We start from the raw sequence: 17,169 nt of genomic DNA, 5'->3' as shown, positions 1-17,169 counted from the left end.
AAGGAAAAAATAGCTGTTTTGAACAAAAAGAGAGCCACCTAATGCAAGTCACTTTGGGAAAATGCAGTGTGCTGAAAGCCCAGGGCCCAGAGCTAGTTTAGGTTCATGAAAACAAATTAGAGTAAATAACACCAGCGCAGCTTGCGCTGCTTCCAGTGAAGACTTTACAAATCCAGGTGCAATGTGTCCAGCCAGTGCAGAGAGTAAAGTTCTGCATCTGCTTGCAAACAAGAGAAAAAAAATGCACATTTGACCTGTTTTAGAAAAGGATTCTCCAGTGTGGTTAGCTCTGGCAGTAAAGTATTAGGTTCAGTCATACAAAATGTGTTTGTTCCCACATCTAGTCTTCTCAGCAACGGACAGACCACCCATCACTGATGAACAAGTAACACCTCAGTTGGCTTATACACTCATCCCCAGGAATGATGATAAGAATAAATATGGAAATATTTATTTAAGGTTAGTCTCTAATTATGGAATTGCATCTAGTTGCATTTGGCAGAAGTATGTTTTTCATGTTCAAGTAATCAAGAGACTGGATGCTTTTCTTTGACATCTGGACTTGCTCAAAGTCATCAATAACCTTGTCACTTTGAAAGACAGTCTTCTGCAATCTGTTCCTTTGCTTGCAGGCTGCTCATACTTATCTTTTAGCATGTGCAGAGAGACAACATCATTATACCAACCCTTCAGCAATGAATGCCAATTCACTTCTGGTCAGAGAATTTTTATAAAACCAAAAGCTCTTTTGTAAGGGGTCTAGGATCTAAAAGAGCTCACAGACCAACTTCACAGCTTTCCCACAAACATGCATTTGTTAGGTGCAAGTCCTCAGGAAGGGCTTCCTGCAAGGTCTGGCGTTTGCCATGCTGTTACATCTGCACAGAAGACATCTCCTATTTAATTGTTCTCTCTGACTCTTCTCCCTTGGGTCCTTTGAGGAAGAGTCGTCTTTAATGAGGGTGAGGGGGATCTGGTAGAGGTGGGTTTATTATAATTACTTCAACTCCAAATTTGGGATAGCAATTATGATGTCTTTCCTAAGTACACTAAAAACAAATAGATAAAACAATGGAACATGTGTCACACATCTTGCAAAACAGTGGATTTTAAAAGGAAAACAAAGGGGATAAAGAGATGCAATTTTCTACCAATAAGTTCTACTGCTATATCATAAATCCCCTTCAGATGATCTGGATCAACTTGGCAAACACCAACCTTGGCTCAGCAGATGCTGATGAGGATTCAGACGCCACAGAGAAGAACAGGACGAGAAATAATCTAAGAGCTGAAGGAAATATTGGTGTGCACAGTACATCTGTGAAAGCACACCAGTGGGAGCGATGATGTTCACAGGGGAGGAGAGGGAGGAAAAGCGCTGAGATTACAGAAAACACCCACGTTTACTGGGGTCTTCAAACAGAAACACCTCTCAGTGGGAGAACGAGCAGGTGACACTCCATGAGCAGCACTTCCTTAGAGCATGGAGAAAGATTAGCAGAGGGATAATGAAGATAAAACAGGGATGTGTCAAACAGGATTTCCTGGAAGGCAAGAGTCCAGCAGGGCTGTGTCTCATCTTACAGATGTTAACTACTAAGCAGTGACGTGGTACTTGAAAAGGGACGTTTTCATGGATGCTACAGCTTCTTTCAAGATCAACTCCTGCACCAGAGAATACCATACCTGATTCTGCTCACCAGCTGACTGCAGGTATGCAAAGGGAATATGGGAAGGGGAAGCAGAAAATTAAAAAAAAAAAAAAACCAAAACGTGGAAACAAAAAGATTAAAAACACCGGAGTAGTTTCCATTACAAGGGATACCAGAGGCAGCTCAAGGTCATGTTTACAGCACAGGGAGCAGTACAGGGATGATGAATGTGTATGAGCACCACTTCTCACCATGCTATTGTTATTGTTAACAATAATCTAAACCACAGCATTTTCCATATAGAGAGGCTGGCAGCTTGCAAAGGATATGAGTGTCACCACATCCACATCCAGGAGGTGTCTGTCCACCTAGGTCACTGCCATGGGCAACACCACGAACTTCAGAATGGGCTTCACTGATTCTGAACTGTTTGCTTGAAAGTTTCAAACCCCTAAGTGTGCCCTGGGATAGTTCAGCCCATTATTTTTTTAAAAAGCTTCATGTGAAAATAAAAATTATAATAAAATATTACTCTGTACATGGCAGAATTTAATAAGGGCCATTGGGGTTTAGTGGGTGGTACAGGTTTACTGAGAAATGTGACACATACTTCATGACATTACAACTTCACCTTATGGCTTCTCCTGTCCTCTCACCACTAGCAGAACAGAGGCACAATGATTTGCCCAGAGCTGAGGTTACACAAGAAATCGGTAGTCGTAGCGTGAACACAGACCTGCCACTCCTTCCATAACAGTGCATCTCAGTTCTTTTGGTCTGTCTTCAGATGTCAACACACAAAAGCACTAATTGCGAGGGGGTGGTGGGGTGGGGTGTGGGCGTATGTGCGCATGTGTGTCAAAGGCAATGGGGCAATCCTGTTCAGGAACTTAAATTTCAAAATTAATAGCTAAGTAATTTTTCAATGAACACTCAAGACTCTTAAGCACCTGTATACAGGTGATAATGATAAATTTTGAAAAATTTATAAATAAATTGTAATGATCAATTTTATTTTAAATAAAACTGTTGAACAACTGAAGTGAGTTCTCATCACTAGTGCACTCATAGTTCTTTATTCCATCTTAGGAGCAAATCTTCCTTTTGACCAGAATATTGTGACATAAAATAACACCTCTCAGCAAGATGTGCCACAAAGCTACCAAAATATTTTAAGCTATAAAATACACACCCCAGGAAAAAGTGTATATTCGCAGGTACATTTTCTTAGCAATGCACACAAGATGTTTTTATACTGAATTTCTAATGAACAGATTTTCAGATAATTTTCCCTAGGTTATTAGGAATCACACATAATGATGCAAAACCTGATCTTCTGGAAAGTTTCCAGAGCCATACTACACTCCATCATGGTGATCGCTATACTCCTCATGGTATTTATTGTCACATGAAATGCTTCATCACTATTAGGAAACATCTGAATGTTGCTAACTTGCTAAATCTGACAATTACAGACCTGTCCTCCACCACTTTTACCATAAAATCTGACCACATCGACCTCATTGCTTTAAAAGGTCTACGTACTCTGATGTCTTGAAAGGTGAGTCTGGATTTCTGTGCGTATTAGCACAGTTATTTATGTTATACTAACATAAATTGGTTCTGCATTTAGGGTAGCCAATCAGGCTGTGCAAATGTGGTTGCTCATGGAGTTGTTGAAATAATTTGCCACTTGAGAGTTATAGTAAAACAATTCAATCCTGCTTTGCTACAAAAGGAATTAACTCAGAAACATGAAGTCTATCAGTCTTCCAGCAAATACTCTACAGTCTGAGAAGACAACCTCCTCCACATTCTCCACTTACTTACACGATTTGCAGTGGGGAGCCTATGCTGCACAATCCTGTTTATGTGAGTTGCCCATTTTTGTAAGAAGTATCATTGGCTTTGTGGAATTAGTTATGTGAATAGCAATTATGGTAGATGCCCCATCCTTGGAAACATTCAAGGACAGGCTGGATGGGGCTCTGAGCAACCTGATCTAGTTTAAGATGTCCCTGCCAATTGCAGGGGGGATGGACTAGATGACCTTTAAAGGTCCCTTCCATCCCAAAGCGTTCTATGATTAATTATGCAAGTAAGTGAAGCTGAGCGCAACAGTGCAGGCAGTGGCCAGTACTCATGATTGCACATGAATCCCCCATTTAAACAAAAGCACAGACATCACCAGTAAGGTGATATCACACTTCAGTGGACATTTTCTCTAATTAGATATATAGGAACAGCTGAATTGCAATCCCATTTTAAAGAAAGGGAGATGTTTTCCTTAGCTGACCTTAACAATATAGACCTTTTTCAAATTTTCCTTTTGAATGTCTGGCTTTAAGAGCAAGATACTGGTGAGCCACCTCAGACTAAAGTCATACAGCTTCGCTCTGCACTGTAAAACCTAAAATATTTGCAATGACACACAGAAATAACCAGCTAACCCACATGGTAAAGAACAGCATTAAAGACACGATGCACTCAAGGGGCCATTGGGTGGCGGAGAACAGGGCATGCTGGGGGTGGCTGTCCTGGACTGCCAACTTCCCCCATGCTCCAGGAACTCCAGCATCAGCCATGTGGGAGCTCCTGGCTCACGGTGCCGTGGGCACCTCCAGGGATGTACCCTTTGGTCCTGCTTCCACCCAAGAGATTATTGTTAACAATAACAATGAATGAATTTGAGTAATAATAAAGTTTAAAAAAGGAAGATGATTATTTTCGGTAGTTTGAAGGTAGTGCAGCAACACCAAAACAACAAAGACTTAGACTGTTTTTTTGCCAAGCAGAGGCTGAACAATGGAGGAGTAGAGCACCAAGGTGGAGAAACGTTATTTCCTAAAGAGTTAAGTCTAAACAATGTCACTGATTTACTTATTACTATATTACAGAGCAAATCTGCAATAGCATAGGATGCACTGCCTTTCTCCTGTAATCATATATTTCACTGAACATCACTGAATACTTTCATATTCAAATCAGATGAACATTAGGCACACTAATAAAATAATATTTGCAGAGCTTGAAAGAGCCTTGGTTCTTTAACAAAGGAAAATTAGCAGGCTGTGAAAAGGCAAACAAATTTTAAAACATCAAGCATGAAAGACAAACAAATTATTTGTTCAAAAAAGTAAGGATCATTATTTCCCAGAAGTGGGTGTTATTTTTACATGGGCCGAGGGCAACCCCAGCACTGTCCAACAACAACGAGTGTCGGCACCTCTGGCAATGCTACACATTAATGAAATGTCCTCAGAGCTGCAGACATAGCTAGACCTTTCTGTGATCTGTCACTGCTCTCATGATGGCATCTATGATGACAAAGCCACATTTTTCCTGTATTTATTCCTATAGTTCACTACATAATTTTATTCATATATTCTATTACATAATACCAACAAGACATGCCAGCCAATGAATTTATCATGGGATTATTACACTTCTCAGAAGTGGAGTCAATCAGACTTGTCCAATATCATCAACTCACAATAAAGTAAAATAAAAGTTATTGCCATCATAATTGTAACTTCTTACTTTCATCAAGAACCACACAATGCTAGCCTTTTAATACCTCAAAATCCACTTGCTTTCATAGCCACTGTCACATGTTCACAGCTATAAATACAAGAAACAAAGACTATGTATTTTGAGTATATGGAATTTTGACATCCAGAATTCTGATTTCTTTTTATTTTTTAGTTTTATGAATTTCTTTCTGTAAAAATAGATTCCTTAGCTCCAAGTATCTAACTGCAAAGAAGGAAGAGGGTTAGTTAACAAAATTAGCCCAAAATTTTACAGGCATAATAATGCTGAAAGGCCAACGTAACTAAGAAATAGATGTTTATCAGTTTTGAGTAGAATACAGAACAATAAGAGGCACAAGGCAGTTCGAGACATACAACAAATAATTTTACTTTATTGCTACTGCACCCACTTATTTGCTATTAAACATCTTACTACAGGACAAGCAAACACATTAACCTATTTAATAGCATTTTCACTACTCTAACACTGAAGAATTTATCAACATTAACACAAATCAAAACTACTTGTTATTCAATATTGATTGCAATTCTGTAATAAAAGATTAGACTGTGTATGAGACGACTTCTTCATGGTCAGTGGGTGAGTGTGAGTGCATATTACTCTCTCTTGAAAGGTTTTAGTATAATTGCCATCACTAAACATCACAGACCCTGCAAGCCCATGAAGAGGAACAGCAGACTATGTATGTTACCTGACCTGAGCCGCACGCTACTACTGTCGAAAACTAAATCTGCTCATTTTACTCCACTCCCATGGGGACAGACAAGCAGAATAGGAATGCAGAAATGTTGAAGACCAGATCATCCATGTCTGCATGAATTCTGATGCTGACTGTGGTGGTCCTCAGCATCAACGAGACCCAGATCAGGGCAATTATGAGCATATGCTAGGAATACCTACACTATACCAGGGTGTAGATCCTCCTCTGCTGTTATATGAATACAGAGGGAAACACAGAAATTATATTCTAAAGTGCAATGATGAAAGTGTTACCTAGATAGCTATGTGAAAGAAAAATAGCTTATGAAGCTCTTATAAGGCTTTTCAGAAGTAAAGATAGAGTGGAAATGTAAGAAAACAGGAAACAGATTCTCAGTGGTGTAAATCAGAATAGTGCTCCCACCACCGATGGAGTAGAGTGGTGCTACTCGATACTCAGTTGGGATCTGCTGAGCATTCATAGCCAGGGTGTGTGTACATTGATACTCAAATCTTGTAAGAAACAAAAGCGTTACAAACTCAACAAGGTAGAATATTAGCATTAGAAAAGCTATGCCCTTTAGGCTGAAAATATGATGCAAATACTTGCCAGCATCTCATCTCTAATTTCTGGCATAATTATTCTATGTTAGGAAAGATGCTAATGTGAATGTCCATTTAGAGCACTGATCAAATTGATGTCACTGTTGGAATTCAATTATCTTCTTAGGCTTTCAACACTGCAACCTAAGGCAATGTGTATGTCTAACACGACATCAGCATTTGTTTATATGCCAAGATAATCAGAAGTGACAAGAAAGTGAATCTTTTTTAAAGGACTACCTTAAAACAGTTCTGTTTGCTGAATATATTTTCCCAGGGACATTTGAGCATCGTACACCCCTCTGCCCCAGTTTCCCATCAACAAGACCAGTGTTTGCTTCCTTCATCAGGATAATGTCCAACAAGCCTGTGTCCCTTGACTCTGCAGCTGAGCACAGTTTGGTGAGAGCCACTGCAAGCCACAGAAATGCCCAGCTTTTTACCTTCACAGCAATGAGACATGGAGTGGGATCATGAGATTTTAAACATCGCAAGAGACATAAAGATTAATCAAGATTAATCCACACCTGTCAATATAGAAACTCACCCTAGACCATCAGAAACAAACTAAGTGGTGGGAAAGGAAAGGCTAAGTGAAAATCTTGCAGTGGGGAAGGAGACTGCTGGCTGTGGCAGAGTGAACGGAGTTTACATCCCCAGGCAGGGAGCGGGGTCGCTACTCCAAACAGGATCCTGGAGGGGATGTCCCAGCACTGGGAGAGGCTCCTGCAGAGCTACTAACCCCGGCTGCTGCCTGAGCCTTGAAGAGAGGAGCAGAGAGGGGTCTGCCAGCGAAGGGGAGCACAGCCCAGAACCTCTCCTTCAAAGGCTGTGGGAAATTCAGCTTGCCTACTTATCCCTCAAGTACAGGGATACAAATGTGCAAGTCTTGATTGTGCTTCTGATGGCAAATCTGAGTAGTGATGCCTTAAACCTGGTGCTTTGCATGCCAGTACTCCACCACCAGTGAGAACCCTGACCATAACGTTGCATGATGACCTGGTCTGTAACTCAGGAGCTCATACTCCACACTCCCTCAATAAAACTGATACACAGAGGCAGTCTCAAATGGGATCTGGAGGTATTAATTGTGTTCAGTAGTTCATACTTCCTTTATTTTCCAAAGATGTCAATCAGTCTTTCTATCTTGGCATAACTAATCCACAGTGAACATGTGTACAGAGATTTTAGGCACCGCTTAGACAAACTAAAATAAGTGTGTTCGTTTCCTTTTTTCTTTGAACTTGAAATTCTGAATTTAAACCAGAATATTTTCATCTTGCCACAGAGCCTTCTGTATTTAAATTTACCTATAAATTCTGGTATTTGTTTCTATACCCAACATGAGACTTGCACATCCTTTCTTTCTTTTCTACTTAATTTTCCACCTGAAGAATTCTGGTTGTCTGCACAGATTTGGCTTAGTGGGATGTCTCTAGCTGGCCAATGGCAACACTACCAGATGCTGAAATTTTATAACTCTCATTTGAGTGGTAATTGTGCTAAATATTCTCAGCTTGCTCTTTATACATCAGTTGTTAAAAACACATTAATAATGCAAATAGAGTCCTAGTAAGGACCTGACCGAATGTACAGCCATCCGAAACATAGCAGAGCTTCCCATGAATGTACCTAGTTTGAAAATAGTCACTACTGTTTCTGAAAAAAACACAGACTTTTGAAGTAATCCTCTAAATAAATTCTTTGCTTGGAAAAAACATGAGCCTCCCGTTGCTGCATGACTACAGACGGCTTTACCAAATGTACTTCAGCTTATGGTAATAGGAAGAATTAGCAAGGTCGGGGATGCTGCCTGCCATGAAGAGGCTCTTTTGTTGAGTCACTGACAACTCTGGAAGCATGGATTAGGATATGAGGAGTAAAAAGAAATGTTGAGATAAGGTTGGAGGTTTTTCAGTGTCTTTTTAATGTTGCTTGGAGAGGCAGCTGCTGCTTATTTTTGAGATACAAACTACAGTAACATTTTTAATTGTAAAATGGATAAAGACAATGAATTGTAAATGCATTTAAAGGAATATATTAATGAATGTAGTATATGAAATGAAATTTAATTAAAATTGTAAAGTCATAAGCCTTTAAAGATAAAGTGAATTAACTAAAATGCTTTGTAATGAATTAATATAATACATGAACTGGAATTGAAATAGATTTTCAAGGTATTTTAGATAGTTCTTGTATGGAAAAACAGCAACACGTGTGACTAACTTTTTAATTGGTTTTGATCACTGCGAAAGAATAGTTGCTGGCTTCATTTTACTTGAACACAATTTTTTATTTATGCATATTTATTTTCTTATTCTAATGCTAATAGAATAATAGAAATTAGGTGGCTATGCAAACAACTTGATTAGCTTAGGTAATCAAATTAATCTCCAACAGCCTAAGTATGGCCTCTATAGCATACTGCATGCTCGAGTTCCTGTCTCCAACTCTGCTGAAAATGTCTCAGTAACTAGAAATGACCACCTCATAACCACTAATTATTTATGAAGACCAATGCACATGATCTCACTGCCTGCTCTCTGCCTTTACCTCATCTTCTACATTTTACAGTCCCTTGCATTAGAGACTATGTTCTTTAGGGAGCCCAAAACAACTTTGGGAGGAGCTCACACAACACATCCACAAAAGATCCACTTGGTTTTCCCATCTGTGCCTCGCCGACACCGAGAATAGGAGGAGCCTGCAGGAAACTACCTGATTTCATCCGCTCCTTCTAGACGCTCGAATACCCTACACACTACCCTAATTTTTCCATTCAGTTACCTCATAGCTATTATTACAAGGATGTAATTTATCATGTAATATTTGCAGTGAAAAAAAAAAAAGTGTGCAATATCCATTCCAGTATGAATGGACGCTACATCTCAACTACTTCTTTCTCTTGGTGCCCATGCCAGCTGAACACTTAGAGGTCCAAGTCTCCAACTCAGGACTGTCAACACACCAAGACAGATTTTTTCATTTTGTTTTGTTTAAGGCTAAAGACTAAGTTCAAGGGCTTTAAATCTTCCAGCTTATTATTAATATTTTTGCTCTATCTTAACTTTTCTTCAGTTAATCCATGTTTTTTCTTTCTTTTCAAGTATAGATAAGAATATCATGGTAACACACAAAGTTATTAGGTACATTTGGGTGGACTACTAAGCTAAGGTGATATCACACTGATAAAAGCACTCCTACGGTCTCCTATCTAAAATGGATATGTCAGCTTTTACCCAATCTGTCATTAGAATGGGCTGATATAACTTGACCTAGAAAGTACTCACTTGATGGAAAATATTTTTGAAAGGAGATGACTCTTTAAACTACCAAAATATATAGAGATCCAGAGACTGAAATTTCAAGACAGATTCAGTTTAAGTGAACACTGGATGAGTTCATCCTAGGTTTCCCGTGTCACATGCGAGTCTTCAGGTAAAGATGGATTTCTTCTCTAAAAAATGTGGTTTAGCTGAAAAAGAAATTGTGGACTGGATAAAAAAATTACGCTGTCAGATTTTGTGGCACATAAGATTAGATGATCATTAATGGTTTCTTGAAGGCTTAAAATCTATAAATCAATTCCATGACAATAGTGCATGGTACATTTTATGTGTGTCCACATTGGATGTCTAGTTCGGATCAGGTGTGAACTCAAGAGGATCTCCTGGAGACTACCTCTTTATCAGCTCTTGGTTAACACCACAGAGAGGTCATGGAGAACCATGGCTGCTTCCAGAAGAAACTAAGGTGGACAAGATGCTTGAGGATGGCATGCATTGCACTCCATTAACTAATGTGCAAGAGCACATGGGACTGCACCACAGCCACCCAAAATACGGCAGCTGAAACAAGCGTACTGTGGATACTAGATCCTTTGAGCAAGCTGTTCTGCTCTCCAGCTCCTCTCTTACATGCCTCAGGACTTGCTAAGGCATCCATTGACTCCAATAACCCTGGAGAGTCCCAGAGGACAGTGGTGGGATGGCACAAGTTCTGAGAAACAGGCACGGGCAGGAGAGCAGCGCTGCCCCAGGAATAACAAGGAGAATGCAAGAGAGCATCCTAAAGTGCGCTAGAGAGCTACTGCAACTAATTATTTCAGAAATCTAGTCTTAATGTTTGGCTGACGTGTCAGTGATGAAAAATTCGTTAACAAAGACTATAGCATCTGACAGCTCTGGCCAGAGCTACCATGTTCTCTTATTCTAATATAAACTTTAGGAATAGAAAGTTGTCAGATACATGGATGATCAGTCTTTGTTACACATTTTCATCTTCAAAAAATGTCTACATGTAAATATTTCAGAATCTGTTGTTCTTCTTAAATTATGCTTCAATACAAAGAAGTAAACACTTCATGTGGAGAGCCACAAGCCAATAGGAGTCTGGAATCCTGAAATCTCCAAGGAGATTAGTCCTTAATAGTTTTTAAGTGCAATTGCTGGAGACTAAAAAAAAATTTTAAAAGCCTTCTAAATAGAAGCAATAATCTAAATGAAGTGATATTCAGCCATAGTAGGACAACAACCTAGATAAGAAAGGGTATTTTAGCTTAGCCAAGTGAAATTCTGTTTTCTAGAGAAAAAATTAAATGAGAGAAGTAGAGAAAATAAGAGAATGGACGCGAAAAGCTTTTAAAACTTCCCAGGATACCAACCACAACCATGTGAACTCTGTGGATAATAAGGTGCAAAAAAATGATGCCTCCTGACACTTCATTTGAAAGATGAAGTCTTCCAAACAGAGGCCAACAGCAGTAACTACAGAACCACAACAGCAGATTTTAATTTGCAGATAATCTGGTATTTCCTTCAACAAGATGGAGAGAAAATTTACCACATAGAGATGATTTATGGTCAACATGGGGAGGGTGGCAATGGTTCTCCTCACAGGACATGAGGGGAAGAGTGGCTGCTGGGTGTGGTGGTGGTTATTGGAGAGGATGCCTTTGGGAGCCTTTCTCACATCATCCTCCCAACCCGAGACCACTGAGCAGCCCGCAAGACTGCAACATCCAGACACTGAAATACCTAGTGCTAGGAGGCTTTATAGAGATCCTTCACAGGAAAAATATTTTGGTTGGTTTCTGTTTTATGTTCAAGTGTATGTATTGCTCATTTAAATATCCCTCAATAAATAAATAAATTGAAAAGAATCAGGAATAAGGCATCAACTGCAGTCTAAAAAATACTGCTACAATAAGTAAATACACCTAAGCCCCAGTAAAATGCTCGGGTTGATTTCTGTGAAGGCAATAGCCCAAAATCCTCATTGATCTTTAGCACGTACCAGAAGTGATTTAGCAGTTGCAGTGATCAGATAGATCATGAGTTCAGATTCTAATGTCCTGAAGTCAACCAACAGCAGCAGCAGGTACCACGGCACTGCATGAACACTGGGCCAACGCCACCCCGCAGCCATGCGATCATCAGCTCACTCGTACGTACCCTTTTCTTCTGTTTTTTTGTCTCTCGGGCATTTCTCATTCTAGTTCACTTAACTACATCTGTTGATTTTCCAGCTCAAGATTACATATAGAATATATTGCTTTTCTTTTTTGTTTTGGTTGGGTTTTTTTGTGATTTTAACCAGTATTTCTTTCACTAATTGAAAACATATATACTAGAAATGTCTCTGAAACCACTCGTATTTCTTATTGCAGTTAGTATATTCCATATATTAGTATATGTCCAACTGCAGTTAGTGCATCTGAAAGCTCTGGAATATTAAGGGAAACCCAAGTTTGAGTTAAAGATCTATTATCATCCATGGGTAGCCACTGTCAAAGATCGCTCCAACACAAAAAAAAATGTATTTTTCCTTTTCAGTAAATTAACGTATTAGAACTTGGTTATCAAAACAATACAAATCAAATGGACACTTCACATATCAGACAGAATTGCCTTTTGGAGATGTGCATAGGCTTACAAGGTTCATAGCATCAGGGAGCCTTTGTTTGCACAGGGGCTACAGAGCAGAGCAGCCAGGGAGCTTTTACTCAATGCTGTCTTCGCTGAGCTGTGCAGCTTCCAACCATATTTACTTAAGATTTTGGCAAAGGCACTATCCTTGTCCTTAACAAGCTTAGCTAAGCTTTTACAAGCCTATGGCAGGTTCTGCTTGTCTCACATAATCTGATGGGATGAAGTACTTGTGCCTGTACTGGAAAATAATTGCTCGCCTATCTTCTACAGTGCTTTTAAACCTTCTCCCTTATGGTTAAAATAGCTTCTTCAGTTTGCTGGCCTAAATTCTGCAAGATAAATGTGTTCTCTGTTCTCCCTCCTGCTTCCCAAGCTGATAAACAGGCTATTATGTTATGCTATATAGACTGTAGGTAAACAGCTGAAAACAATATAAAAGACAATTTCACTATGACTTGATCTTAAATTTAGAAGGGAAGACGTTGCAATGTTTTTCTTCTCTGCAATAGCAAAGCAAAATAGAGTTATTCTGAAATGACCAGAAGTGCTTTTCTGGTTGTAAAAATATGCATTAAATGTGAAAATGGCAATTCCATTAACACAGAAGAATGAGAGATGAAGAGCAAAATACCGTCACTACAAAAGGTACAACGGCATTAATTTCCATGAGCGTGTTAACTGCACAGGCAGTGTGGAGCCGGCAGTCAGGCACACGAAGCACAAGGCTTGCTTCTCTTCTTGGCGTTGACAGCAAAAATTTTCATGCACTGATGCATTTACCTTTTAAGTCAATGGGACTTTTTGAAAATGGTATTCTTTGCTTCTGTGTGCTTCTGCTTGCCTTTCAATCCTGGGTTACACCTACCTACTTGGATTGTAAGCCACTTTAATCACTGAAGGGCAGATTATGATACCTTTGTACTGGGTGATATCTTCCCCATCTTCTGAGAGACCCCAAAGCAGAAGATGCTGCATGCTCCCAGGAGCGGGGCTAGGGCACTCTCTGCTGAAGTTCAGTCCTCTGATCATCAGCCTGCCAAAGCCACACTCCTACCCTCATCTGCATTTGGTAGTCGAGGCTTGCATTTTGTGAAAATATTTCCAAAGTTCAGCACATCTCCGCACACTGCTTAATTGTCTTGAGAAATGATACTAAACATCTAAAACCCTTAGTGACAATGGATATGCTAGTTTTGTAATAACCCTCTGAATAATACTTCTCAGCCTTCATCATGGACCAAACAGTGCTTCAAGATGACACTGAAATACAAAAAGTCTGTTGGTTTTGCTAATGGATGTATGTTGTTTTTACACTAATATAAACAAGATGAGATTCAGGATTTATCAGAATTTCCTGACAAATATATTTATTCCTATTGAAAAGAAAGCTTCTCTTCTTGTGAAAAAGGCACGCAAATGAAACCATGGTTACAGAAGTTGTCTTGATTGTTAAATAATGTAGTACTGAATCATTTTAAGTCTCTAATCTCATTAGGATCAAACTGTAGCAAAGGATTAAAATAGAGACTCAAAACAGTGCAGAAGGATACCCTGTCCCTCTGCAGGTATAAGGCAAAAAGATTTTACCCTATAATGACTAGGTTATAGAATGGGGTTTACGTTACTAATTATTTTTTACTATAGGAGCCTTAGCAATCTCAACATCCCTTTGAAAGTTCAGATTTCAAGGCAAAGTGTTGGAAATGACCTGTACATCTGCCACCTTCTCTCTGTACCATCGTGAGAAGAAAGGATGGGAAGAAAAAGTTAGTTCTGAATACTACTGCCTTGTCCTGCCTCCTTTTCTCTCTCTCAGTTTGCTATCTGAGGTATAACTCAAATGAAAAGAACTATGAAAATCAGAAAATAAAAACAGGGGGGAAAGACAAAATAAAGTAGGCTTTTTAGTGGTCCAGATGTCAGAGGTGTCCTGCAGATGCCAGCCGTCAGCACTCACAGTGTAGCTGGGGCTGTTGTTTGCCATATTTCATGATACTAGTTGGGTAACAAGATAAAAAGTTCAAGCTTTAAACTAAGGCTAGCTGATAGGATATATAGGTAAATCCAAGCATTTCCACTAAAAACAGTTGCCTTTTCCAAAGAGCTCAGCAGTCTGCACTCTCCCCAATGGTAGAAACTTATTACATTTGGACACAAAACACAATTACCCTCTAACTTAGCCTCTAATCTTTATGAGGTAAGCCTACGTATTGCCGCTTGCCTGGGAACATTTAATGAGAGATTTGCATCGTTTATGGTCAGTTTTAATAAACTTTTAATTTACAGTTGTCTAGTTAGTAATAGGAGTTAATCCAGTTAACTCTTTGACTACAGCAGCCCTCCAGAACTGGAGACACCTACAGTTGTGCTGTGAAACTGAGATGTGCTCCAGCTCATGAAAGAATTAAAAAATGGGATAAAGAGGGCTGTGCACAACCCTCACACCCGCTCTTCCAGAGCCACCCTCTCAGGAGCTCTGCTGTGCCCAGCAGCTGCAGCCGAGCCGCTGCTCAAAGGACTGGGAGAAGGAGGGCAGGTGGAGCACTCGCACCCAGGGACAGACACAGTCCACTTTTACCCCGCTTTCCTTTGTATTCAAAGCACAAACAGGAATCTTAATGATCTTTATGGTTTCTTTTAGATTAGCTGGAATATACCAAGATGTAATAAACGAGTAAGGGAAAACAGGTATCGGAACAAATCAGCTAAAAGGCATCCTTGAGTTAAAGTAACAGATTACGTGGTTTCCTAAGATAATCATGTCCTTCTTGGTGAGTCATTAAACTGATGAGAATTTGCAACAAAACTCACATTTATCATTATGCAGAAAGTTCAGCAAATTAAAGAAGTAACTTAGTTTCAGAATATATAGAAATATTGACATTTCTTGAAAAAGTAAAGAAAGACTCTGAAGTTCATCATGCTGAAGTATTTTAACTGGACAGAGTCTCAGAGCCCGTGCTTTGAGACTTCTGTTTTTCCACTCCATCTGTTAACCCTAGAAAATGGACAGGAGACTCTCCAAAGTACTTTTCACCTAAGCAGTGACGGGAAAGAAGAAAACCGCCAATTACTTCATTATGAATCTCATTACAATAATTTCAATATTATCAGTCCTAAGAGGTATCTCTTACCTCTTAGCACTTACTGTCTAAGAGCCTCATACTGACCCCGCCTGTGCATTAGGCACAGTACACTGCATTTAAAGGGCTTTGGCAGAAATCCCATCATTTTAGGTGACCTGATCTTAATTTCTTTATCATCTGACAGGACTAAATTTCTGTTAAAGATTTTACATTACTTGTATTTCTTACAATAGATAAGTTATTTTATCTGTGTGGGTATATATATGTATGTATATATATGAACACAGACAAAATTTATTATGTTAGCAAATAATCATTCTCATGATCTATTTGCCTGTGATACAAGGCAGTATTTTCTAAAAACAAATATGAGATAGTTTCACCTCCCTGCTGAAGAACTGCCTAACTGAAGGATTACGATCTCATTCAATCGAGGTGGGTTTCAGAGTGATCCTGTCCTCCTCTTTCCGAGGGATGTAATCCAAGGGAGGCCATGGCTGCTGCAGCAGCAGGGCACAGGCTGGCCATCCCAGCAGGTGTGGGGGAGCTCTGCAGAAGCCGCTCCCCACCAGCAGTGGCACCCCTGGGCAGCCCCTGGTACCCTCCAGCTGTTTTTCTCCCCCGATGTGTCTCTTTGAGCCTTTTCCCCTAAACTGACCCTCACCGTGGCTACCAGTTTCTTTTTTTCTTCCCTTAGGTCCTGTTTCGTCAATGCTACTTGCAGGAAGTAAACCACTTGATAAATATAGGGAATAAGTAAGGGTGGATTTGTACTGATAAACATGCAGGTTTATATTTACGTAGAAAAAACCACATTATTACATTGCATACACTTTCACAGCTGAATTGGCTGCTTGTACTCAGCACACAGTGCACATGATGAGGATTTTTTTAGTTTCAGCCATCAAGCCGAGACCCACAACAAGGCAGCTTTCTGTGAAGCTGACACAGTTGTGACCAACCATCACACAATTTATCAATAATCCTTCTTACAGAAGGAAGCAAACCCTAAGACATGCCATCCCGACAGAGGAGGAGAAGCAGTGCAGAGGAGTGGAGCTGTATGGGAGAGAGGGATGGGGAACCCCCCCGATGGAGTGCAGAGCAGAGTCCACGGCTGCCCACCAGCACGGGACTCCCCTTCCTGTGCTACTGCCTCAAGACATTGCCTCTGATATCACAGTCCCACTATTTTCCTTCCATACACGTACTGAAAATACATTCTTCCATTATTGATTTGAAACCTCGCATAGTTTGAAGTATTACAAATTATTACTCATAACTGGGTGTGAAATGCTTAATCTTTTGAGAGCACGTGACACAGCCATCCACCTTGTGACCTATACTCACTTACAGCGTACCTAATGCTAAAGCATCTTCGCTAGGTCCTCAGGCCCGTATTAGTTCCGTGTGTATATCACAGCAAATCCATGTAACATTGGGGAAGGAAAGACTGCACACATTTTGACAATACTTCTCCGTGGTTTGGATGTTGCTTATCTCTGGTTACGGGACCCTTTATTGAAACACATGTCTAATTTAGTTATACACCTCAATTCAGACAGCAAGAGTATTTCCACCAGATCTGTACTCTAATGAAGAGGCCTGATCAGTTTATCTAGTAAGATAACGGAACAGTGAAGA

At 39.8% G+C, this 17,169-nt stretch overlaps 1 protein-coding gene across 1 annotated transcript in view; it reads right to left on the bottom strand.

Moving 5' to 3' along the window:
- Positions 1-17,169, bottom strand: part of NEGR1 (neuronal growth regulator 1) — a gene marked incomplete at its 3' end in the record, with an annotated part of 293,377 nt that overhangs the window by 188,923 nt on the left and 87,285 nt on the right. The gene's annotated exons all lie outside the window — the stretch shown is intronic.

The sequence above is a fragment of the Platalea leucorodia genome, assembly GCF_965183815.1.
Source record: "Platalea leucorodia genome assembly, chromosome: 5".
Lineage (NCBI taxonomy): Eukaryota > Metazoa > Chordata > Aves > Pelecaniformes > Threskiornithidae > Platalea > Platalea leucorodia.
Note: the sequence above shows the minus strand (reverse complement) of the source record. Positions and strands in the feature narration are given on the sequence as shown.